The 26,766-nt window shown below is 42.4% G+C and overlaps 1 protein-coding gene across 7 annotated transcripts in view; it reads left to right on the forward strand.

Annotated features, from left to right (window-relative positions):
- The window catches only part of SH3RF2 (SH3 domain containing ring finger 2), a 125,562-nt gene that overhangs the window by 23,016 nt on the left and 75,780 nt on the right, over window positions 1-26,766 (forward strand). The gene's annotated exons all lie outside the window — the stretch shown is intronic.

Below are 26,766 nucleotides of genomic sequence, written 5' to 3' on the forward strand. Positions count from 1 at the left end.
GGTTTGAATTCAGATCGGTCTAATGCCAGATGCAGAGTCTTGAGCACTATGTAGAATTATCTGCAGACAACTTTGTGGCTCTCTCTCGTAGTCAACAATGGGGACATTTGGAAGCTTAATTTATGGTGGATTATTTCCCTAGAAATGTACCTTTTAACTTCGATTTCCGGGAATCCATGAATTCCTGACACTCTATAAAAAACAGTATGAATATTTGCCTCTGTGATATTTCCTGAGGAGAAAGCCCATAGCCTTCCTCAGATTGTCTATGACCCTCCAAAATGATAAAATTTGGCCTAATCTATCAAAATTTAAGATGTGTGTACTTACTAATTTAATAATCTCACTTGGGATATACTAACATAGCGCTTAACAGTATTCTTGCACAGATTCTTAAACACTGCATCATTGTTTATAAAAGAAAACACTTGGAGGGGTGCCTGGATGCCTCAGTCAGTTGAGCGTCCTGCTCTTGATTTTAGCTCAGGTCACAATCTCAGGTCATGGGATTGAGCCCTGTGTTGGGCTCTGTGCTCAGCATAGAGTCTGCTTGTCCCTCTCCCTCTGCTCCTCCCCCTGCTTGCTCGCTCTCTCTCTCTCTCATACATAAGTAAACAAAATAATCGTTAAAAAAATAAAACAATGGAAACAACACCAAACCTCATTAATTAAATAAACAAAGATATATATATATGTTATATATATATATATAAAGAATATTATACCCATTTTTAAAAGCAAGGAAACTCTACGTATGCTAATAAAACATGTCCATAAAGTATCGCAAAATGAAAAAAAGCAACTTGCCAAACATATTTATATGTGCTTTTTTGTTAAAAATTATGTTTTGTATGTGTTTGTGCATATATGCAAGTCTGTATATGCACAGCAATAAATCTAGAACATCATGTGAGCTACATAGGTAATTTAAAATTTTTAGTAGCCACATTATATAAGTCAAGAGAACGGTGAAATGTATCTTAAAAATATTTTTGGGGGGGAGCACTTCAGTGGCACACCCCATTAAGCATCTGACTCTTGGTTTCAGCTCAGGCCATGGTCTCAGGGTCATGAGATCTAGCCCCATCCTGGACCCTGTGCTGAGCACAGAATCTTCTTAAGACTTTTTCTCCCTCTCCCTCTGCCCCTACCCTCTGCACATGTACGCTCTCTCTCTCTCTCTCTAAAATAAAAAATATATATGTGTTTTTATTTGGCCCAGTATATCAAAATACTTTCATTTCAACATATAAATCGAAATAAAAGTTATTGAAGATATTTTACATTCTTTTTTCATACTAAGTTTCTTAAATCCAGTGTGTATTTTTTACTTACAGCACATTATAATTTGACTAGGCACATTTTAAGTGCTTTATACTCACGTGTAGCTAGTGGCTACCGTATTGGGTAGGGAAAATCTAGAAGCTTATACATCAGACTGCAGATAGAAGTTGTCTTGACCAGAAGTAGGAATGAGGAGAGAGAAAAAGGGGAGCTATGTTTTCTTTATACATTTTATAGTGCCTAGATTTCTTTTTTTTTTTCCTAATGATATAACGAGACAGAGAGAGAGAGCAAGCGCACACAAGTGGGAGAGAGGGGAAGAGAGAGAGAGAGAGAAACCGACTCTCTGCTGAGCAGCCAGCCTGATGCGGGGCTCCATCCCCGGACTCAGGGATCATGAGCTGAGCCAAAGATAGACACTTAACGAACTGAGCCACCCAGGAGTCCCTAGATTTGTTTATAGAGAAGATACATTTCTCTTTTACATTTTAATGACACATATTTTAAAGTACTGTTTGAAGTAACATACAGGTACCTGAATTTGCTTCTCAGGTCTAGCCAAATAACCCACCCAGGCTAGAATGTACTTGATTTCAAGGATTCATTAGTAAGGGTATATAAATATATACATATACATATACACATACATATTGTATACATACATATATGTGTTGTGTATATATATATATATATACATATAAATGTAAATATTTGTGCTTGTGTGTATATATATATATATATATATATCTCCAAGAAAATAAATCAAGCCATCAAGTGTTTATTAAAAATTTACAATGTGAAAAGAATCACAGTGAGGGCTAGACCCCATGGAGGTTATGAAGATGTAGAAGGCAGAACTGGTGCCTTTGAATTTAAAATTCTGATAGAAGAAAGGCTTATTTATGGGAACATTAGAGAAAAACACTCAGGGTTGAATGTCACCATCAAGTAGGGCTGACAGTGCGATAGGAATTCAAAGGGGAATTGGTGGGAAGTGGGAGGAGATGAAGAAAGGGAGGGGAGAAACCGAAGATCTTCACTGTGGCCATATTGGGGTAGGCAGACTCCAGGTTCCCCTATGTCACGAGTGGTGATAGAAAAGGCACAAAGGGCAGAATCCAGTACCTTCTGATTCTCCCCCTATGGATGAAACAGCTACCTTCCCCCTCTCTCTCTGCCTGCCTCTCTGCCTACTTGTGATCTCTGTCTGTCAAATAAATAAATAAAATCTTTAAAAAAAAAAAAAAAGAGAGAGAGAGAAGTGAGCTTTATAGATGTGGTGTATATCAGAAGATGTTCTAATAGTTAATGAACATGCAGTTTTTACTAGAATAAGGGGGACCCCAAGCATGAATCAGCAAAGTAGACCAAGTATGTCAGGCTGGGGTGTCCCAGTACAGTCTAACATGGGTATGTGTTTCCTAGAATTCTGGATGACCAAGGTTGTGCAGTGGCATTGCATGGCATGAGCACATAGTCTCTTATTCTCTCCCCACCCCCTATAATCTGAACATTTTCCACTTGACCAAGAAAGAAGAGATTTGGGTGCCAAAGAAATCTCTTCATATTACCATATAATAATAATAATGGCTCATTGTGACCACGCCCTTACTCATACTGGCTTTACATGCATTAAACCATTTAATCCTCACAGAAACCTTTGGCAGATATAGCATCATCACTGCATTTTAGATTCTAGGAAACTGAGATTCAGGAACATTCAGTGGCTTTGGTTGTCCAGATTCCTGCTGCCAGTAAGAGCTGGCACTGGTACTTGGTAAAAACCTGGACCCAAATTAGTACTTTTGACCACAGTGCTAGATCTGCTTTCCTTTCCTACTGGGTGTTGACTGGGCCCTATCTTCCCCTAGTAAACTGAAAAGATAAATATATAAAAAAGACAAATATCCTTTCAATTTTCCCAACCCACTGGAAACTATATGAGCTCAGAGCTTTGAGTATTTTTTTTTTAAGGAGGGAAGTGAACTTGGGGCACCTGGGTGGCTCAGTGGGTTAAGCCTGTGCCTTTGGCTTAGGTAATGATCTTAGAATCCTGGGATCGAGCCCCACATCATGCTCTCTGCTCAGAAGGGAGCCTGCTTCCCCCTCTCTCTCTGCCTGCCTCTCTGCCTACTTGTGATCTCTGTCTGTCAAATAAATAAATAAAATCTTTAAAAAAAAAAAAAAAGAGAGAGAGAGAGAGAGAGAAGTGAACTTTATAGATGTGGTATATATCAGAAGATGTTCTAATAGTTAATGAACATGCAGTTTTTACTGACATGATTACAATACAATTTTAATCTCCATACTCTTCTCAGAGTGTTTAAAAAGAAGGGGGGAAAAGCAACCTCTTTATGAAACTTTGAGTCATTTTTGAGTCATAAGGAATATTAATGGGAACATGGTTCCAAAGATTTCTAAACCTAGTCTCTACCCTTGAGGTTTCCTCTGCATTGGGCTGGTTCTCTCTACACCTGGGCTGTAAGATCTTGGAAATCCAGCCCTACACAATGTATGAATATTACCTGCATGGCTGCGTCTGAACTTGACAGCTCTGCAAGAAGCCATATTTGTTCCATCTACAAACCGAGCCCTTGGGCTTGGAAACTTTTCCTACCTGCCAAAAGCTGATGAGCAGGCTTTATTGGTTTGTAAGTAAATGAAGCAACAAGCCAATAAACAATAGTCTGCTTCTCTCCTTCACCCTGGATCCAGGCATTGGAAGGTGACTGCTTAGTCGCGGGAGATGGTTGAGGGAAGAGGAGAAAGGATCCGCACAGGCAGTTCTCCTTGCATATGTCATTTCACCTTCCCAGTGACCGTGCAAGGTGGGGGCTATTATTTCCACTTGACTGGTGTAGAAAGTCGAGCTTAGAAGAGGTAGGTTATTTTTCCCAAGTCTCTTAGCTGGCAGATGTCCCTAGAGCCTGTGCTTATTCCTCAGTACTGTGTTGTTTTCTAGGGCAAGGGAAGCCAAGCAGGAATAGAAGGCATCCAAGCCAAAATCAGAAGGAAGGAAGTTCAGTCGTTCTGTCTGTCTGCAAGGCCTGCCGTGGCCAGCTATGTGCTAGGTGTTAAGGTGAGCCAAATTGCATGGTCCTAGCTGACCCCCGCAGAGTGTCGATAACAAGACCATCAACTCTGGAACGGCCAGACTATGATCAATCCTGAAGGTGAAGACTCAAGATGAAACATGAGGTTTGGAATAGTCAAGAAGTAGTAATGATAACAGCTAACAATTTTAAATATTTACTGAGCTCTGAGCATTGTATATGGACTAGCTCATTTAGTTAGGTGGATGAGGTTGATGTGGTATCATTCTCATTTTAAAGAGGAGGAGACAGGTCCAAGGTGACCCAGGGAGGAGTGGAAAAGATCTGTCTTTCCAGACTGTATTATTTTGGATTGAGAACCAGATAGATTTCATTCAAGTCCTTACTGTACCGCTCATTATCTGATGACCCTGAGAATGTTGTTTAACTTAATCTTGTATCAGTCCATCTGGAAAAAAAAATAAACCTAATAATAAACAAGAAGAGGGAAGGAGGGAGAAAGAAAGAGAGAAGTGAAAGAAAGAAAAGAAAAAAGAACGGTCATGTTCTTAACTATGTGTAGTAGGTGGAGAGGGCAAAGTATATTTCAGCATCCCATCAGAATAGCAGAGGCTCAGGGTGCCTAAAAGGCTCAGTGGGTTGAGCCTCTGCCTTCGGCTCAGGTCATGATCTCAGGGTCCTGGGATCAAGCCCTGCATCAGGCTCTCTGCTCAGTGGGGAGGCTGCTTCCCCCTCTCTCTGCCTGCCTCTCTGCCTACTTGTGATCTCTCTCTCTCTCTCTAATTAAAAAAAAAAAAAAAAAAAAAAAAGAATAGCAGAGGCTCTGTCTCCACTCTTCAGGACAAATTGGTTTGCTGCCTCCTAAAGGAGGGAGTACAGAAGCAAGGCATTAGAAGGATGCAGAGCCCCCACCACCACTGCCCACCCTAATACTTGACCTGCTCCCTGTAAATTAGTCTCCCAGGTGCCATTCCATGGCAATCAATAGTGACCACCCAGAGCCATTGGAGGGGCAATGGACTGTACATGAAGTCCTCTCCCAACTGGAGCCTCAGGGAGCCAGTGTCACAGGAAGCACCAATACCTACAGGCCACATCACCCCAGAGAAAATCATCTTCTCTGCAATTGCTCCTACATTCTTTGTACCTTCCCAGGATATACAGAGGCTGCATCTATCATCTTTACCACTCATGGACTGGCATCCTGGAAGTCACTTGGTCTACTTAGTAGAGGGATGCTGAGGGTAAGTCAGGCCAAAGTAGAGTTGGAGTTTGAGCTCTACAGGGGTGGGACTTTGTCCTGTTTGCTGCTTTATTTGTATTGCCAGGCACACAGTTAGGCATGTGGGGTATAAGAGGTACCAAGTCAGAACCCTGCCCTTAAGGATCTCATGGTCTGCTGGAGTGAGAGACATTGTAATAAGGACTGCGATTTGACAAGTAAAAGGCCACATGGGGAGGCAGCTGACTTGTGCTTAGAAGTCAAGAAAGCCTTTTTGGAATGAATGACATCTCGGCTGGCACCTGAAAGATGGGTGAGAGCAGAGGAACAAACAGCATGTGCAAAGGTTCTGAAGTGAGAAAGGTCAGAACATCAGAAGAAGAGAGAGGACCAATGAAGCCAAAGAAGTTAACAATAGCCTTTAAGCCATGCTAAGGAGTAACAACTCTGTCTTGGAGGCAACTGAGAGACTGCTAAAGAATTTTGAGCAAAGGGGATAACTGGGTGGCTCAGTCAGTTAAGCATGTGCCTTCAGCTCAGATCATGATCCCAGCGTTCTGGAATTAAGTCCTGCTTAAGGATCTTTGTTCAGTGAGAAGTCTGCTTCTCCCTCTCCCTGCCACTCCCCCTGCTTGTGCTCTCTCTCTCAAAAAAAAAAAAAAGAAAGAAAAGAAAGAAAAAAGAATCTGAGCAAAACAAGTAATAAGATCATTTAGGAATTGGACATTTCCAACATTATCTCCCACACCATCCAAGAAAGACAGTGGATCTGAAAGCAACTGAGATTCTCTCTAAAATAAGTCTTTTGAGTCTCTTTCAAACTTTTCATTCTGTATGTAGTAGTTGTTGAAACGTCCAAAAATAGGTGCATCATTTTAGGAAAGATGAGAAGTTGCTGAAATCTCCGCAGAGCCATCTAGAAGGAAAGAGTTGCTACTTTTATTATGCCATAAACGTAAGCGCAGCTTCTTCAGGTCTTTCTCTAAGAATACTTGAGCCCTTTCAATCCAATTGAATTTGTTCTTTGTTTTTGGTTTGTTTGTCTTTGCTTTTGATCTTAAGACAAAATTGTCTTATCCTAAATATTTCAGCGAGGTCCGTCCACATATATCGATGTGGTTCTAGTACATTTTCTACTTAAGACGTAATACATAGCAATTATGAAGGGTGTGAAGTAGTAAAGAGAGAAATAATTGCAGAAGAATACATATTTCTGTGCTAACAAATTCCCACAACTTAGAGGCATAAAAATATACACTTACCTCACCATTTCAGCAAGTCAGCACTCCCAGCAAAACCAGCTGGATCCTTTGCAACCAATGGGTCATCCAGGCCTGGGTTCTCATCTGGAGGTTTGACTGAGGAAGGATCCACTTCCAAGCTCACTGAAGTTGTCAGAATTCATTTCCTTTGGCTCTAAGAATAAGGGCCCAGGCTTCTTGCTGGCTGTTGGCCAGATACTGCCTTCAGCTCCTAAACAGTGACTATCCAGCTCCTTGCCATGTGGACCTATTAACACGGCCAGCAAAAGACAGAATCTGTAACAAGATGGGAGAGTTGTATAGTCACTTCTCATCACCTTTGCCATGTTCTCTTAGAAATAAGTCACTCAAGGGAAGGATATTACGCAAAGGCATGAGCACCCCATTCATGTGGGGGATCGTGGGATCACCTTGGAATCTGCCACAGATGGATAAGGAAAGGAAAGAAGAGAGCAAAGGAGAAGAAAAGAAAATGGAAGGAGAAGAAAAATATATCAATGTTTATGTAATATTTATTACCTATGTATTATGTAACTCAGTACTGTGCTAGTTATCTTTGTGCATTTTCTAACTGAGTCTTTCTCTGAACCCTGTGTGGTAGGTAGATTTTCTAACTGAATCTTTCTCTGAACCCTTTCTCTTATCCCTGTTTTACAAAAGAGAAAACCAATGTTCAGAGAAGTAAGTTTCTCGAGTTCACATACTGTAAAAAGGAGAGCCAGAATTCATACTCATTTCTCTTAGGTTCCACAGCCCGAGCTTGTAACTACTATGTCATACTTAGGAGAGCAGGAGAGGAAAGAAAAAAAAAGGGGACAAGAGAGAATGGAGAAATAAGAGAGAACGTAGTTTCCAAATAAATGCAAATTTTTTCCTAAAAGAGTTGGCAATCAACAAGGAAACCTGTAGGTCTACAATACTGTGCTCAGTTTCAGCAGGAAGCAGTCAATCAGAAAAATATTCTCTTGAGTTGAAGCCAGTGGGGCTCTAGATGAGTCTCAAGCTTCTGCACCCTTTGCTGTCCCACCTGAGTTTTTCAGAATCTAAAGCTAAACACTACAGCCAAGCTGTACCCAGGACCTTGGAGACGCCCGGCTTATCCAGGCAGCATCTATAACCCATGTTCTGCCAAATGTCTGCGGGAGCACATCTGGGCCCAGGCGGCTGAGCGGGGCCTGGGCTTGTTTTTCACAGCTCATTTGCGATGTCCCATTCTATTTCTGGACACTCCGTCCTTCCCAACTGACACTGGAGCTCAGTTTCCCAATAGCCACTTTAACTAGATGGCTCTAGAAGTGCTGCTCTGCATCCAGTCATCAAGCCCTCTGAAACGAGTGGTTTTCCAACACTGGCTTTCAGAAGAAGGGCTGAACAGGGTACGCCCCTGGCTCACCTCTTAGTGTCTTAAAGGGGCAGCAGATGCAGGCACAGCGGGAACCCTCCTCATGTGACACAAGGTGACTCACAGCCGTGTGGGGGAAAGGAAGGGTTTAGAAATTGGATCCCTCTTGCACCATTTCGGGGCAGGCAGATAGGTGATTCCCAGCCCCCCACCCCAGCCACCTGCACTATTTGACTTGACAAAGCCCTCCAGCTGGTTCTCACCTGCCCGGGACAAGAGGAGGAAAACCACCCATCCTGCGGTTCACAGTCAACCCTGCCAGAGTCTAATCAAGCCATACGCTTATATTAAGTTCAGACCTTATGCAGAGCACTGGACCCTTTCGGGGCAGTCAGAGGAAATAGAAGACATGCCTTCTCACCTGGGACAGTGCCTTGCCCTGCCACTTGCCAGCTGGGGGCTGAACACCAGTCCCTGCTCTGTGCCTCACATCCCTTCTCCGGAGGTGGTGAAAACAAAAGGACCAATCTCCTAGACTATTGTGAGGCTACCACGAGATCCTGCACAGACTCTTTGACCGATAAATGTAACTTACACAGGCACTCAATAAGGAATAAATGGTACTGACTTTTTAAAAATGCTGCCATGAACAGTGTCCATAAATACATAATTATGCAGCTCCAATAACATAGTAACAGATCACATATGCACCAGTCAGGAGCCTTCCTTTGCACATGGTGGATTTTTAGTAAATATTTGGAACATTAATTGACCTAGAATATTAAGCAAATACAACAGAGAAGCCACTCATGTAAGGCCACGGGGCAAGGGCTCATTAATACATGCAGGACGCTGCAGAAGAAAGAGGCCAGGGTTGATCCTCAGACTCCATCACCTACTTATCAGCTGTGTGACTGCCAGCAGGTTACTCTGCCTCTCTGAATTTCAAATTCCTTCGCCTATAAAATAATAGTAATACCTGCCTCATGGGCTGGTTGTAAGGATTGAACGAGATATTCAATCTAAGTATATTTCAGCCCAGTTCCTGACCCACAGCAAACATTTAATAAGTGGTGATTTTTATTAGCTGTTTTACAGACAAATAGTGTTAAGGAAGGAAAACAAAAAAGGGATTTTCTGAAATGCACTTGCGGAAGGGCCAAAATCACCAACTGCTTAGAAACCACTTTGCCTTCCCCAAATTGAGAGAAAGAATGCCTCTTTCATGTGCCTGAATGGGAATTTGAATAGTCTTGTTTTAACTGGCAAAGTCGATGAGAAATAGAAGCTATTACTCATTGACTGATAGAATATCTGAGCTGGATGGGATCTTAGACCAAATTAGCCAGAAGTGATAAAGCCACTGTCACCCAGTTGGCCTAAGCATGCCTAGAACATGAAACAGAATCTCACATGTCCAAGCCATCTGCTTTACCCCGGGCTCTCTAGCTTATGCTCCCCATGGTTCTCTTAAGTTAAAGGTCATTTGAGGCCATCCAGAGCTGACCCCACTATGTGATCCTGGGCAAGTCCTGTCATCTCAATTAGTGCTTTATAATCAAGCACGTTGGAACAGAAAATCCCTCTAAGACTTGCTCACCCACTCACCACTCGCCCGAGTCTGGCTCATACCCCTATATGTCTATGCACACACTAGGCAAAGTAAGGACTTGTTACAATGAAATACATTCATGTGATAACAACCAGCACATGACCTAGGCCAACCCACACCCTCATCTCATTTACACTTGAGAGAAATGAAGTTTGATGAAGGTTGGCTGGCCAATTAGAGGCACCAAGTGATGGGTAGGCTGGGGCAAGAACCCAAGCCTTCTGATTGCCACCCTGGGGCTCTTTACTTTTTTTTATTCTTTTTTTTTTTTTTTAAAGTTCAGATTATTTCCTGCACATGCAGAAGGAGAGACAAGGCGCTAATGGTTGCCTATCATCTACCCTTTGTTGTGACCTATGTTTACTATTTCTCCATGGACTAAGAGGAAGGGAACTAACAGCTATTGAACATCAACTATATACTGTCCGTATCTTGCTTACATTATATTCTCATTACACACCTACAATAAAAAAGCTACTGTTTACTGAACACTTACTCTGTGCTAGTCACTGTTCTAGAGGTTTTATGTGTATTTGTCCAAGGTGCCCAGCCAAGGATGTGCACATGACTCATCTGTCCAAAGAGCTGTCCTTTCCAGAGATACACAAAGTCATGCACAGATGCGTAGTGGAAGTCTTGCCACCATCCGCATGCAGCTGGTCCTATTACCATTCATTGCTTAAATGGCATAGCTAGATAGTGGTAGAGACAGGATTTGAACCCAGGTATTCCGACTCTTATCTTAGCCTTCCTGAGAGCAGCTTGAGATAAGTTCTAAAATTACATACACCTTGAGGACAAATTCTGACTGCCTTATTCACTGACATAGTCCCATTGTCTAAAACAGTGTCCGTGCACAGAGGCACTCAGTCAATTTTGTTGACTAACTGACCCCGTGAATGGCTTAAGATCACGCTGATAGTAGATTGAGCTGGGATTTGAATGCAGATCGCTCTGGCTTGAAAGCCCTTCTTCCCCCAGTTACAATCTGTCGTTCTGGGTTGAGTCTATCTCTCATTATGATCTCTAATTATGATTTTATTGATCGCTAAACTGGGAAAGTGGTACTCGGGAATTGGGGGCTACAAAGATGGGTAATATTTAATATGGGATTGTGGGGCGCCTGGGTAGCTCAGTCAGTTAAGCGTCTGATTCTTGATTTTGGCCCAGGTCGTCATCTCAGGGTTGTGAGATTGAGTCCCCTCTCAGGTTCCCTGCTGGGTCTGGAGCCTGTTTAAGATTCTCTGTCTCCTTCTCCCTCTTTTTCTCCTTTCCCCCACCACTCACTCACATACTCTACCTCTCTTAAAAAAAAGAAAAGAAAAGAAAAGAAAGAAATGGGATTGCAATTGTCTACAAGAATTCATATTCCTGAATATTCCTGGAATCATAGTCCCTTATTTCTTCAAACAAAGTAAGCCCAAATGATATAAACCGGCAGTACATTTTAAGCCAAGAGTGCCTCTCTTATCTCCCAAACCCAGGATTATAGAAGTGGTCCACCAAGGTCCACTGGCCTCATTTAATTCCTTGCATACACCATTGGCTGGGTGTGTTCCTGGAACATTGCTATAGGGAGAAGAAGTTAAATCTGTACAAACTTGGGATAGCCAATCCCCTTCCTGGCTTCTCTAGATTCCTTTGAAACGATGGCCATAGGTCCGTTTTTCCCCCCTATTTTATTTTTAAATTATTTTTATTAACATATAATGTATTATTTGTTTCAGGGGTAGAGGTCTGTGATTCATCAGTCTTAGCCATTTCACAGCACTCACCATAGCACCTACCCTCCCCACAGGTCCATTTGTATATGGACCTCCTTTGTCTTCCTACTTTCTTACCCATCTAAGGGTTTACAATAAGTGAGAAACTTATGTTTGAAGACTAGAATGGGAAAGTGGCACTTCTAAAAGCAGCAGTCATATTCTGATCAGGAACAGTAATTCAGGGTTTACCTCATTTTCCTTCCTGGTTTTGTTTTCTATAATATTTTGGAGGCTGGAGGTATTTCGAAGAGATGAGGGGTTTTAAAAAAAATCTCTAAATTCATTAGTTGAACTCCACAGGACTGTGTGAGCAATCTCCTAATAATCCTACATCAATACGAGAGAAGTTGTAACTAGTTCACTTCATGTAATTATAGGGCAGCTTTCTGCCAGGCTTTAAAGATAGACTTTGAAATGTTTCTTTTTTCATTTGCCTCCTGCTGTGTGTGGGGAGCGGCTCAGGCTCCTGGGATACAGGCCAGAGCTAAATGGGGGCCAACTGGAGAGGGAGGCACCAAGCTTTGGTTCCTGTTTTCCTGTGCTCATACTGCTGGGAGCACAAATATCTTACCAAAACGGTCTCCTGTGGAAAGCTCAAGGCCTAGAACTCCTGTCTAAATCCTCTCATCTTTAGATCAGAGAATTGATAAAGCCACAGTCCTAATAAGCTTCTGGCAAGATGTGCAGCAGAAGGCCTCAGATTTTGTACTAGACAGTAGTTCTTCAAGTAGGGTTCCTGACCGGCAGTATGGGCCCCACCTGGAAACTGGTTGGAAATGCAAGCTATTGAAACCCACCCCCAAAAAAACTAATTCTGGGGGTCAGGCCTAGCGACCCATGTTGCAACACGATCTCTAGGTGAATCTCACACACCCTTAAATTTTAGAACCACTTCTGGGGACAGGATGTTGAAGAACATTATCCTGCTTAGCTTTTGTCCGGGTGAGAGTCCTAACTTTTACAGATTCCAACAATGACTATCTAAACATGAAACCCTTTGGTTTGGAGTTGAGCAGAGCACGTTTTAAATTCAGGCTCCAACACTCACCAGCCACGGAGCCTGCGACGAGTTATTTGACTGCTCTAAGCAGCAGCTTGCTGGCAAGTGTTCAACAAGCAGCTGTCTGTGGGAAATGTCGTGTTTGCCCATTGCCATGGTGTGAATACTCCCATCTTGCCTAATTTCAGGCTACCCACATGATGGCCAGCCAACTTGAAAAATTCACGAAAATCGAGCCGTTAGCTCTACCCATATGAGCTGGTATCAGCCCACCACTGTCTCTGAGACTCAGTTTCCTCGTCTGTCATATTGGTAACTTCTCGTATTTACCCCATAGGATTGTTGGAACGTTGAAGTGAAAGTATAGCGAGAGTGGTTTTTCTTGAGCACTTCTGTATGCCAGGCACTTAGTAAGCATTATCTCCTTGAATTCTCATACCCATGAGATAGCTGCTGTTATTCCTAACATTGTGTATCAGAAAGAACTGAAGTAGCTAGTCCGCCGTCACACAGCCAGCTAGCAAGGGGGAAAGTCTGAGTGGGATTCCAGAGCCCGTGAAGGAGAGGCTTGTGCGTGGACTTCTCAGCACGGTGATTGGCACAGAGTGTCACCCTGTCACCTGTAGCTATTATGACAGACATGAACTTCCTAAATGCCCCTCCACGTTGGAAGGAGGGATCAAGAGTTCATACTAAGTATAACTTCTCAGCCACAGAAGCCACATTCAGTTTCTTCTGGAAGGGCCAGTGTCTCAGTTCATTTGGGCTACTATAACAAATACCACAGACTAGGTGGCTTCTAAACAGCAGCAGTGTACTTCTCACAGTTATGAATGCTGGGAAGTTCAAGATCAAGGCACCAGCAGGGTTGAGTTCTGGTGAGAGCCCTCTTCTCGGCTTAAAAACGGTGTCTTCTCACTGTGTCCTCACAGATGGAAGGGCGAGGCGTCTCTGTGGAGTCTCTCTTGTAAAAGCCCTAATCCCATTCATAAAGCCTCCATCCCCATGACCTAAGCAGCTCCCTAAGTCCCCGCCCCCTAAGATCATTATCTTTGAGGGGTTAGGATTTGAACATATCAATGTGGGGGACTCACAGCATTCAGAGAATAACAGCTAGTTTGCCTCCTGGGACAGTTAGCTGTTGATTGCTCATAAAACAGGATGAGCACCTATAGATAATGCACAGCCACAGAGAACACAGCAACTCAGACTCCTTTTCATGGAGTTGTAAGCTTCTCCTCCCCTCCCCAGATCAATTTGGTATATGTTTTTTCCAGACTTTATCTGTACTTATATACCAATATATGTGTACATACAATATGCCGTTCCTTATTGGGTCATAGTAATGCGTTTGTTTTTTTACAGTTTGCTTTTCTTTTTAACCTAAGAATACAGCATGGACATCTTTCTGACAAAAGTCCACGCCGATAGATCTCATTCTCTTAAATATGCTTAGGGTTCCGCAGTAGGAACACACCGCCATTTGCCTAAACTATCCTGCACATCACCATCTTCTACATAGACTCCTGCATATAACTGTAGGAGAAATTTCTAAAACTCTAATTCCTGAGTCAAAAAGAAAATACAGTTTAAATCTTGATGAATGTACCCAAATTGCATTCTCCATGTGAAGTTTTAAGCTGCCAACATTCAAGAAGGGAAGTGTCTGTCCATATTCTCAGTGACACTCACATTCCTCAGATGATTTTTTAAAACTTTTTATTATGAAAATTTCTAAACATAAAAAGTAGAGAAATCAGTAGTAACGAACCACTGTGTAACCATCATGTGTCTTCCACAGCCATCATGAGGCCAATCTTAGTTCACCTGAACCTCACTCACCTTCTCCCCCTGCTACGTTCACGTGAGACAGAGTCAGGCTCTTTCATCTATAAACAACTCAATAGACACCTTTAAAAGGTAAAGACACAATTTTTTTAAAACATAGCCTGAATACCATTATCACATCTAAAAAGTCCTTGATATTGTCAAATATCAGTCGGTTTTCTAAATTTACCAAGGTGTTTCATTTTTTAATAATTGGTTTGCTCGAGTCAAGATCCACCAAGGTCCACATGTTGCATTTGGTTGACGTGCCTTTAAAGTCTCTTTTAAACTCTAGGTTTCAAACACACACACACACACACACACACATGCACTTCCTCTTTTTTTCCTTCTCATATATAAGAGGAATTGGGTCATTTGTCTAGTAGTTTCCCATTTTGTGAATTTTTCTTATTATATCCCTGTGGCATCATTTACTATGCTCTTCAACCCTTTGTATTTCCTGTAGTTGATAATTAGATCTAGAGCTATGCTGTCCAGTAGAGAAGCCACAAGCCACGTGTGGCCATTTAACTTTAACTTTAACTTTAAATGGATTAAAATTAAGTAAAACCTCAAGTCCAGTTTTCTAGTCACATTAGCCACACAGCCAGTGTTCAGTAACCACATTTAGCTAGTGGCTACTGTGTTAGTACAGAATAGCCTGTTTCCATCATCACAGAAACTTCTGTTAGACAAAATGCTTCTAGTGGCATCAGTGGATCCTCTGATGACTGATAAATTATTTTTTTCTCATATAGACTTAAGAGCAAAGATGAACACCCAGAAGTCTGTATTACTAGGCAGTCTCAGGTAATACAAGGGAAGTAGCTAACAGGTGCCAGACTCTACTCCGCCTGTTTTAAGTGGCAGCTGCCTGTGTTTTCAGAAGATGATTAGATGTTTGTAATGAGTACCTCAGGTATGTAAGAGCTTTTGAGGTGCCAAAGGTCAGCAGCTCCCCAGCATGTAGGCGACCCTGATCCTGTTCTGCCTTCTCAGAGGAAAATTGAGGGAATCAACGCAAATCCATAGGACTCAGTCCTGCAATTATTATAGGACACACTGGTTCCAGAATATTCCTAAATATTTCTCTTTTCTCAGAGGTGTGGGTGCTTCTGGCAGGAGCCTTCTTTCTGACTGTGTCTTTGTCTTGGCATGTGGCTAATGAGTGTGTTTCATAGTATACCAAACAGGTTCCTCAACTAGCTTCTGTGACATTTTGCAAAGTCCAGAGGGGCCATAAGGATGTAGGGGATGTGAGCAGCTACAGCCAATAATGGAGAATTCTGGCTGGCTGGCTGGCTGGGCATTTTAGCAGGAGCCTCCACAGATTCCTGATAGAACCTTAACCAAGCTATGAGGACATGGATGCTTTGCTAGGAGATAGTATAGAAAACAGAGCAGTCAGGGAGGGTGAGGAGACCATCCTTCATGGATTCATTCATTCTAGAAACCCTCATAGAGCCAGACACTGTGCTCAGCACTAGGATCAGTGGTGAGCTAGATTGAGGTTTCTGCCCTCACAAAATTTACAGTCTGATGCAGAAGACAGATCAGTACTTTAATACCATCTCTCAGATGACAGGATGGAGATAAAAAGCACATGGGAGAGATCCCTGAGCCGAACATGGATGTGGAAGGACATATGTTTAAGCTGAGACCTAGAAGACAAGTAGCAGTTGGACAGAAAGAAAGAGTGGAGTGCAGAAAGAATACTCTGGGAAGAACTTAGCAGGCGGGTATGCATGGGGCACTGACAGGACACAAAGATGTATGGTTTGACTGGAGCAGGAAGTATGAGAAGAGAATGGCCAGAGTCAAGAGTAGAGAGCCCATCGGTTGACGAATGAAAAAAAAAAAAAAAAAAAAAAAAAAAAGATGTGCCATATATATACACAATGGAATATTATTCAGTCATAAAAAGGAATGAAAGCTTGCCATTTGCAATGTCACAGATGGAGCTAAAGTATAATGCTAAGTGGCATAAGTCAGAGAAAGACAAATACCATATGATTTCACTTATACATAGAATTAAAGAAACATAACAATCAAGCAGAGCGAAAACACAAGAGCAAGAGAGCCAGAGCGAGAAATGGACTCTTATGTTTAGAGAACAAACTGATGGGTTAATGGCGGGGGGGTGGGGGGTGGGAGAGGAGAATGGAGGAAACAGGTGATGGGGATTAAGGAGTACGCTTGTCGAGATGAGCACCAGGTGATTATGAAAGTCTTCAATCACTATATTGTACACCAAAAACTAATATAACACTGTATGTTAACTAAATGTAATTAAAATAAGACTTAAAAAAAGAAAAGTACAGAGATAAGAACTAAGTAAATCCCATGATATAAGCTGGGGCAAGTTTTTTCTTCCTATGCCTCGGTTTCTTCTCCACCAAACAGGCATAGTACTCACTATGCAATGCTGTGAGTAGAGCCCAATGGTCTAGCAGATTGCAAAAGTATTTTCCAAACTCTATTCTAAAATCCCAGTTGTAGAAAGACAGTGGTTCTAGTCTGGACCAATTTTAGCTCTGGAGTATGTGTGAATTAGGGAGCTGGGTAGCGGTGTTAGAACAAGCTACATGGTGGTTCACAAAAGACCATAGTGCACATGTCTTGTGTCTTCCCAGCTTCCAAGTCAGTGATGTCAGTGATGTCAGTTCGGTAGCCAAGGTAGGAGTATTTACACCATGAAAACTGGCAAACACTGCAAATCAGAGCCATTTGTTTGTTTGTTTGTTTTTGAAAGCTGATTTATCAGCACACCACTAAGTGAGGGTGAAAGTCATGAAATGAGTAATAATTGGGCAGCAATTATCAAGGAATGTCCAGCCACAACAACAAAGATTTTTGGAGAGTGACTCTTAACCACTTTTTCTAACACGTGAAACAGGCCTACCCAAAGCCAGCCCTTAGGGAAGAAAACAGGAGAGCCTCTCCTCCATGCCAACCCACTCCCAGAGGTGCCCAAGGAGTGTCAGTGACAGCCAGGGCTCGGAAATGAGATTGGAGCCTCTCAGATCAACAGCTGCTAAGAGCTGCTTTCTTTGGCTCATGTGGCCAGCAGTAAATTGGATTTCAATGTTCTGAATAGGCAGAAAAAGATATCTCCTTGCTCCTTTATGCTCCCTTTCCTGGACCTGCCAGCTGGCATTTTTTGTCACTCATCATGGCTGCCTGCAGTGGAGATTATACACTTGGTGAAGAGGACATGTGGGAAAAACAGAGTCTACAACAGTAGGAGTCTCTAAGGCAGGTGTCCATTGGAAAAACTGGGCTCTTGGAGATAGCTTAAAGCACATTTGAAATAATGGGGTTTTATAAAGGGTGACCCAGGAAAATACTATACTTATCTGTGGATATCTGTGTTTAGCATGCTTGCATGCTCCCAATCCTGGAGAAACCAGCTGGGCATGTTAGAAATTTATGGCAGCACCAGAGAAGGCAAAATATCCAAGTTGGAGTTCAGTTCAAATGGCACGGTGTGGTGTAATATTCCTTGATTCAATCATTCATTCATCCATTCATACATTCAACAAATACTTGTTGAGCTTCCTAGGTGCTGCTAGAATGTAAGTACCATAAAGACAGAGATTGCGCCTCTCTTATTATAGGAACGTCAGTACATTTTTGTTGAATGAATGCGTGGAATGGCACCACTTTGCCAACTGCTAGGGGTATAAAGATGAATAAGCCATAGGCCCTACTGCTACTGAGTTCAAGTCTGGAGGGGAGACCCAACTCAGCCTTGGGGGCTGGGAGATAGTAAAGACTTTCTGAAGCCAGAGGGGCAGTGACAAACATACTGGCACCTATCTGGGAATGACTTATGGAAGAAAAAAAAAAAAAACTGTTCACATAATTTGCAGTATCTTGTATTCCTTTTGGGGGGGCAGGGAGAGAGAATCTCAAGCAGGTTCCATGCCCAGTGCAGAGCCTAAAACAGGACTCAATCTCACAACTCTGAGATCATGACCTGAGCTCAAACCACGAGTCAGACACTCCACCAACTGAGCCACCCAGGTGCCCCAGTATCTTGTATTCCTAGGAGGATGACTGACTCTATCTTAGAGTGAAAAATGATTGCAAATAGTTTCTGGAATACTTCTATAGCTTAATCATCAGACATTTTCCATTTCTCGGGGACTTTTAGAAGGTTTTCCTAGATTCAGGCTTTGTACTTAAGTCACCCTGTGCCCAGTGGGACAGATGGCATGTGGGTCTTTAGCATCAATCACTCCTAACATGGGGACCAGCTCTATAGGCAGGCAGGTACTCTTCTCCAAGGTCATATCTGTCCCATTTGGTATAAATGAGAGGAGTGCTCTAAATTTTCATTTTACAGAGGCAGACAAACTGTAGATTCACAGAAGGTCCTTATGATGAACATCTTGGCTTCAAGGATGGTGGAACTGAAAGAAAAGAATTTTAACTTCCCAGAGCTTGCTGTTTCCAGCAAGGGTCATGCAGACTTTTTCCTGTGGTATCAACAAATTAAAGTGCAAATAGGTATAAATATGCACATACACAACATGCAAGTTTTAAAGGATTGAGAGGAGTTAAGAAGCAAACTGTTGGAATTCAAGATGTAAATTTTAACAGGAGAAGACGAGCTCAGCCACCTTTGTGGTCCTCTTCAAAGGCATTTTCCCCAAGGTTATGGAGTCACTCACAGTTGCTTCATGCCTTACCACAATGGCCTGCTAGAGGCACCTGTACTCCACCGGCCATTCTAAGGAGGACGACGTACACAAACACCGAGAGAACAGTAGTATCATCAAGCCCCTGTTATCCAGGGCCCAGATAGCAAACCGTTACATACATTTCATTCATTTGGTTTTGTCTCTTTCATTATCTTTCTTTCTGGAGGTATTCTTGGACCTTCACCTCAGCCTCTGTTGTGTTTAGAGTAGGAAGGAATGGTAAGAATTACCATCTTTGCTTTGACACTGAAGAAAGTGAGGCTCAGAGAGTCTCAGGGCATCACTCTTGGACACGGATGTTGAAGTCATATACCTCCTCTCGGGGCTCCCTCCATCCCCCAACGGCATGGCCTAGTTATCAGAAATGTCCGCTGTTTGCCTGGATCATACTGCCCCTAGACATTCCTCCTTCAGCGGCAGAAATCTTCACATGGGTGTGAAAGAGAGAAGAATTGTGAGGGAGAAACTCAGTGTACATGTAGCCAAGCTTTTTTTCTTTTTTCCCTTAGCCAGGGAAGGTGGCGGTGGTGGTGGTGGTGGTGGGAGAGTTATTGGACTCAGCCTTCCTCCCACTGCATGTGGGATTTGGCTCAGGCTCTCAAACCATGTGGAAAGAGATTCATTCACCAGGTGCCACACCTACTGGAAAGGCTCGCTCTGGAAATGAGGATAATGGAAGGGAGCAGAGTCACCTCCTGGGATGAGTGAGCAAGTTCCTGCCCTTATCCCTGAGGCTCCCATGCTCCTCCGGCCCTCCCTCACAGGTGCCTTTGCCCTCCCAGCAGAAGAGATGACAGTGGAAACACTTCGGTTCCCTGGGGAATTCAGTGCTATCCCATTGAACAGCTCTGGGACCTGGCACCCAGCCCATTTCAAAAGCAGTCCCAGGCTATTCATTAAGAACTAGCTTATGTTAGCAGCCAGGGATATGGCTATGAACATGTCTGGAATTACCTCCTGTGATAGGGGAATGAGATCACCCCAAAGCAACATCAGAGAAATGTTTGCAAGAAGAAATGAAAGCATGCTAAGGGTGACCCTAAAAAGGGGCTGAGGACAGTGAATGGTTCTTTCTCTGCCCCCCCCCCCCCGTATAAATCCTGCTTCTTTCACTTATTCCCTGCTATGAGAGTCTTGATAACCAGGAAGGAGGCAGGAGGAACCAAGGCAAAGAAGCATGCCATATCCTGGGTACTTGACTGATATTTGATTAAGAGAGGAAGGCAGGAATGCCATGCCCACCGATTAAAAGTGGCAGGAGATTGATAATTAAGTATAATGCAAAGCTGTGGTGTCTCACCTCTCTATCTAGGACTGGAAGAAGAGAAGTCTGAGACAAAAGACTGAGGGAAGGTGATACATAGAGACATACATGACAAAAGTCGCCAAACAGAATAAAGTTTTAGATGTCGACATAGAGCCAATAGTAAGAACCTTCCTTATATTGGTTTCTTTCCCAGGCTTCATCATCCTATTCTTTTCCTTCGTAACACTTACTGCAAATTTTAATTTATATGTAGTTATAAGTTTAATCTTGGTTTCCACAACTAGGCAATGCCTGGCATAGCTCACCCTCCAAGATGTATTTATTGAAAAAATGAATGAATGACAAGTAGGGCTGGAAAAGTGAGGCCAGAAGATGGAACAGTGAATTCATCTCCTCTTGACTCCTTTGGGCAAAATCTCGAAGCATCCTTATTTATTGAACATGTATTATTTGCCAACCATTCTACAAGTACTCTGTGATGTATCTCATTAGTCCTCCCAGCATACCATGAGGAAGTGTGCTCATAGGTCCCCAAGACCCCCCCTCAGATTCAGTGATTCAGAGAATCGCTCACAGAACTCAGCAAAGCTGTTACACTCACAGTTACAACTTTTTACAGTGAAAGGACACAAATTAAAGTCAGAATCAGAAAAAAAAACTTATAAGGCAAAGTCCAGAAAAGACCAGTCACAGGCTTTCAGTTGTTCTCTCCCAGAGGAGTTATACAGAACATTTATTTGACTCAGCAACAATACATGACAGCACTCATGAAGTACTGCCAATGGAGAACACTCACCCAAGACCTGATGTCCAGGGTTTTTATTGGAGGTCAGTCAGGTAGGCATGTGGTTGACTTTAGTCTCCATCCAACTCCTTGAGAGGTCAGGGTTCTACTACGTGACTCAAGCTACCCACTGTAAATCACATTGTTAGCTTAGACTCTCTGGTATGCCCCAAAGCCCCAAGTAAACCAAGTCTCTGGACAGACAGGATATTCCAAGGGCTTAGAGATTATCTCCCAGGTCAGCTGATAAACCTTTCATTGGAACAGGGAGCATCTGAATAACCCACACTTGCTGAGGGTAATGCACAGAGAGGTCGGATGCTGGTCCCAGTTTGTGGATAACCTGAATTAAGGATCATGAAGGCCAAGTGATTTGGTCAAAGTTACAAATGCCCAAATGCAAACATCCTCCTTGATGCTAACATCTGTGTTCTGTTACACCCTTGTATCTCCCTTAAACAAGTAAAATTCTCTCTGAAGAAAAGAAATTCACACAGAGTATCTCATAAACCTGGCCTCAAATGTAAATGTCCAGATTCAGGGATTTCCATTGAGGAAGAGCATAATACTGTGAACCTCTGGTGGTCTCAAGCCCCCAACGAGCAGATGGTCATGATCCTGTTGAACACTGGGGGGGTTCTTCCTTCTCACCAGAGAAGACAAAATGTGTGCACAAGGGCCAGCCAGCACTTTCTAATGTACACTCCATTGCCCCAAATCTGTTCCAAAAGGATTATCATGGCGAGGGAGAAAGGCAGCATGGCCCAATTGGCTAAGCAGCGAGTAGGAAGTTAGGATCTAGGACAGTTAGTTGATCCTTTGTCTCATCAGTAGGATAAAATCCACTTATCTTATCCAGCATTCCCCAAGCCTGTTCTGCTAATCCTGCAAAATGGTCCAGATGCAAATACAAAAACACATTGGCAGATAAAGCTCCTGAGAAGCCAGTCAGCAAAGAAACCTATATGACTTTGCTTAACTCAACGTTTCCTGAACTTGAATATGGAACATTTTTTCGAATGTGTGTAGGACCAAATTATTAAAAATCAGGACAATTTGGAAAATATCGCCAAAACTCTTTTTTATTTTCCAGCTTATGCCAATAAACCTACTTTCAAATTATTGTTATCAGTTATATTTATTAACCTTGAATGTATCCCTCTCATCCAGGAATGGCAATTTCTGGATATTTCTCGATCAATTCATTCATTCTTTAAGCATTTATCAAACACCGTCTAGTCTTCAGGTCTCAGAAACAGATACAGAGGAGCTTTAGACACACATCCTGAACTCTCCAAAGAGAATTCATAGCCTAGTGCATAGTAACTTGAGCCAAAGGCTAGGGTGTTTTTTTCTTGGCTCCATTCTCTAGAGATGGGCAATCTCATGATCAGCTCAGGGAGGGAAGCAGTTAGCTCAGCATGTTGATTTTGGCCCCTCCTAATGCCAGGAGTAGAGAGAACCAGGCCAGATCCTTTCTAAAGCAGTGGGAAGTGTCACTAGTCATGGTGAAGAGCTCATTACGTGGTAATAAATGAAGTTCTCATCCCCGCTTGGCCTTTTCCTTTATACTGCAGTGGTTCTGTTCCACTTGGGCTCCTTTTCTCCTACGCTGTTATCAGTCCACATGCCTCCTTATTTTCAAATTGGAAGTAAGCTCAGAGCTCATTGGCAGCTATACCTCCTGCTGTTTCTGGATTCTACTATTTGGAGATTTTGTTGTTAGGTAGTCTTGTTGTTTCCAGGTTCTTACTATGTGCTAGTCAGGACTTATTCAAGTGTCAGAAAATAACTCTGAAGTAGTTTAAGTAATAAACAAAACATTGCAGATACGGTCTTATTTAATGAAGTAGCCTTCAAGCACATCTGCATCTTGGCATTGAAATTTTATTGTCAAGGCTTCTATCTTTCTAGTTCTCTTATCTATCTATGTATCTTTCCTCTGCCTTCTGCAGCTTCATTCAGGAAGATGTGTCTATAGGTTGGGAAATACCACCAGTAGTAGTCCAAGGCTTACCTACTCAAAGCTTATGATTCAAGAGAGCGTTTATATATCAAACCTCAGAGAATATTCCAGTTAGCTCTGTAGGAGGCAGTTGACTGCACTGCACAAAGCACTATGTGAGGGGCATTTGGGTCCCCTGGCTAACCCGGGCCACAAACCCCTGTGTGTGTGGTATGACTGGAGTGAATGACAGGCCTATCAGAAAATGGAGAGAAAACATGTGGTTCGTCAGAGAGGGAACGCTTGCCAGAAGTTCACTACAAACGTTCATTACTACAAAATGCTATTGCTGCTAATGTCTCTGCATGACCTCATTCCCATGTCTCTTGCATTATCCCTTCATCAAAAGCATGGCCCTTGTGGCTTTCAGATCCTACTGTGGTGACAAATGAATAGACATAGAAGTCTTGAGCCTTCTGAATTATAGAAAAGGAAAGCTCTTTAGGCACATACAGGCTTTCATTGGATTCTCTGGCTTTCAGAAAAACACCAGGAAAAAGAGTTTGGGAATGACCCAGCTTTGAGACCTCCACACCCACTTTATCCCCATTCCCCCCTCGCACGTACACCTATAGAGACAGAAAACAATTGTGAGTGATAAAAGCTGTTGCTAACAATGTCATGGGTGATAGGTGATGTGGAACTCAGAGTCATTTTCCCCTGAGAGAACAGTTGAGAACCAGATAGAATCAACCAGCTGAGTCTCTTCAGGTGCTTAACTTTTATGTGAGGGCCGTAGAGTTCAATAATTCATGCTAATGCTTCCAGCAGCAAGCAAATTGCATTCACACTCTATTCAGATTTTGATTTTGAAACAGAGCCCCAAATGAGTTTTATGATGGAAAAACATACTTGGTGACTTCAGCTGGATAAAAGAGAATGAGGGTGAGCGGAGCACAAGGCCTCGAGGTCAAGTCAGAAGAGCCAAGTCAGTCTTGGGGATGCCACACATTGGCTGTGTGACCTTGCATGATAACGTTGAACATCTCAGAACTTTTGTTTCTTCCTCAATACAACGGGGTGATGCCACCTGCTTTAGAGGATGTTGAGATCATATGAATGGCATAATATATAGAAATTGAAGTAAAGCTATAATGGGAGACAAATTTCTGTGGCCCATCAGTACCACAATAAATGTTAATTGCCTTCCTCTCTTCAGATTCTCTCCCCCTCACTCTGCACCTGACCCTGCCCAGCTCAGTTTACAACAGGAAGCCAGTGGTTCCTGTAAGTATGAATGTAGAGCTGAGAATACCAGGGCAGACTGAAGAGAAAGAAGGTGTTAAAAGTGGATTGGCCGTATGCTTCCACAATACTTAGCTCTACTGAGGGGAGATGGAAGAAAGACAAAGATGGTCAAGCACTTAGTACTGTCTCAGGGTTTCAGAGTTCATGCATCTACACAGAGATTTAAGTACTGTACGCATTTTCGGTTTTAATATACTTGCTTAGTAGTCATTAAAATACCCTGCCACTTGCACTGGAATGTCTTCCAGAAAAGAGAGAAAAAAGGGAGATTAGCCATTCACAAAGCCTACAGTGAAACTCCATTGCTCCCATTTTAGTTAGAATAAGACCAGGGGCATCAAACTTGGATGCTAAGGGAGCTTGGTAAAAATACAACCAAGAGATTCTGGTCAAAGAGGTTTAGAGATGAGGTCCAGGAATCTGCATTTTGGACATCTCCAAGGATTCTGCTATAGGTCAACCACAGACTTGAATTTGAAAAACACTGGCTGAGTGTTTAAGAGCTTCAGCTCCTCAGGATAGACAAATCCCACCTCAAATTCTAAACCCGCCACAGTCTACTTTCAGTTTTCTAATCACAGTTTGTCATGAGATTAAATAAGATCTATTGTGGAGTACCTAGCACAATGCCTGACATATGGGAAGGAACACTCACTAATACTAGCTATTGATACTATCATTATTATGCAAAGTTAAGGGGGCTTTAGTGTTTTTCTTTCCTTAATTTTTTTTCATTCTTCCTTCCTTTTACAAATGCAAAGTAACCATGCCTTAGGCAAGGTGGATATTTATTTAGGTTCCAGACAAAAGTCTAGAAGTCAAAGTAGTCCAGGAATTGTCTGGCAGCTCTACAATCCAGACTACTTCCTTCCCTCTTTCCCTGTGACCTTCATCCTCATTGTTCAATATGGCAGCTAAAACTCCAGCAATCATGTCTGCATTCCACATAGCAAAATGCAGGAAAGGAAAGAGAAAATCAGTCTCTCCGGAACGACATGTCCTAAAAGTTGCTTATACCCCACTAGCCAAAAACTTAGCTGCCTGGGGGAGGCACAATTCCAAATGTGACAAGTGTTCTGCTTGGCCATGTAACCCCCCCAAAAATGTGATTTATATTACAATGGAAAACTGGAAGGAGAGGGGACAACTATTAAACTAGGAGTTTAACATATTCAGGCCATTCTTCAGCTTCTACTTGATAACTTGATTATTTCTCAGATAAGAAACTTCTCCAAGAAGGTAGTTGCATAGTTAGCTGATGATCCTACTCAGTTTGGCTTATTTTCTTCCTAAATTGCTTCCATATCTTTCACTTCTCATTCCCCAGTTTCATTCATTTTCTTTCTACTGTCCACTTTTTTTCAAAAATTTTAAAGTAGTTTTGCACACCCAACTTGGGGCTCAAACTCATGCCCCAGAGATCAAGAGTTGGATGGTTTACTGACTGAGCTAGCCAAGCACTCCCCTACTGTCCAATTTTAATAGACAATATAATTATTTCATTGTAGAAGAGTTAGAAAATATGGCTAAGCACTTAAGGAAGCAATTTTTTTAATATTCAAAAGTATCAACACCTAGCAATAACCACTCTGAAAATGCTGATATAGGGGTGCCTGGGTAGCTCAGAGGGTTAAAGCCTCTGCCTTTTGCTTAGGTCGTGATGGGATCAAGCCCCACATCGGGCTCTCTGCTCAGTAGGGAGTCTGCTCCCTCTCCCTCTGCCTGCCTCTCTGCCTACTTGTGATCTCTGTCTGTCAAATAAATAAATAAAATCTTTAAAAAAAAATGCTGATATAGCCATCCCAGGTAAAAATATACATAGGTATTTACAATGAAAGCCTAGTTTTTATTTATAACAAAAACAACTGTTTTTAACCTCTTCTATTATACTTAGTACATATCATGAGTAATTGTCAATGTTATTAATTATAGATCCACATCATCAATTTTAATGGCTACAGGGTTTTCCATAATTTATTCAACCAATTCCATTTATAATATCCACAGCACTGTGCTAACCTTCTAGTGCACACGTCTTCACTCATTTGTCCACTAGTTTCCCAAGGATGAGCTGCGTTCCTGTTGGTTTTCTATCTCCCTGGGCTCTCCTTACTGTGTCCAGGGTCTAGCGGGAAAAAAAACACTGCTCTAACATCCCATCAGCAAGGGACTGCTCAGGTCTTGTCTCTACCTCTGAAATGCTTGAAATTCCTTTTCAAATGAACATTGCAGACTCAGAAGGTTCCCGGAGAACTGAAATACTGCCTGCTTACATCCCCTTATGAATAGCAAGATTGCCCCTGAGAGACGGGGCTACTTTCCCCCACTGCTGAGGGAAGCACAAAATACAATACAATCCCAGGTATCATGAAGGGCTAATAAACGTAA

Source organism: Mustela lutreola, chromosome 5 (assembly GCF_030435805.1).
Source record: "Mustela lutreola isolate mMusLut2 chromosome 5, mMusLut2.pri, whole genome shotgun sequence".
In the NCBI taxonomy this organism is placed as follows: Eukaryota; Metazoa; Chordata; class Mammalia; order Carnivora; family Mustelidae; genus Mustela; species Mustela lutreola.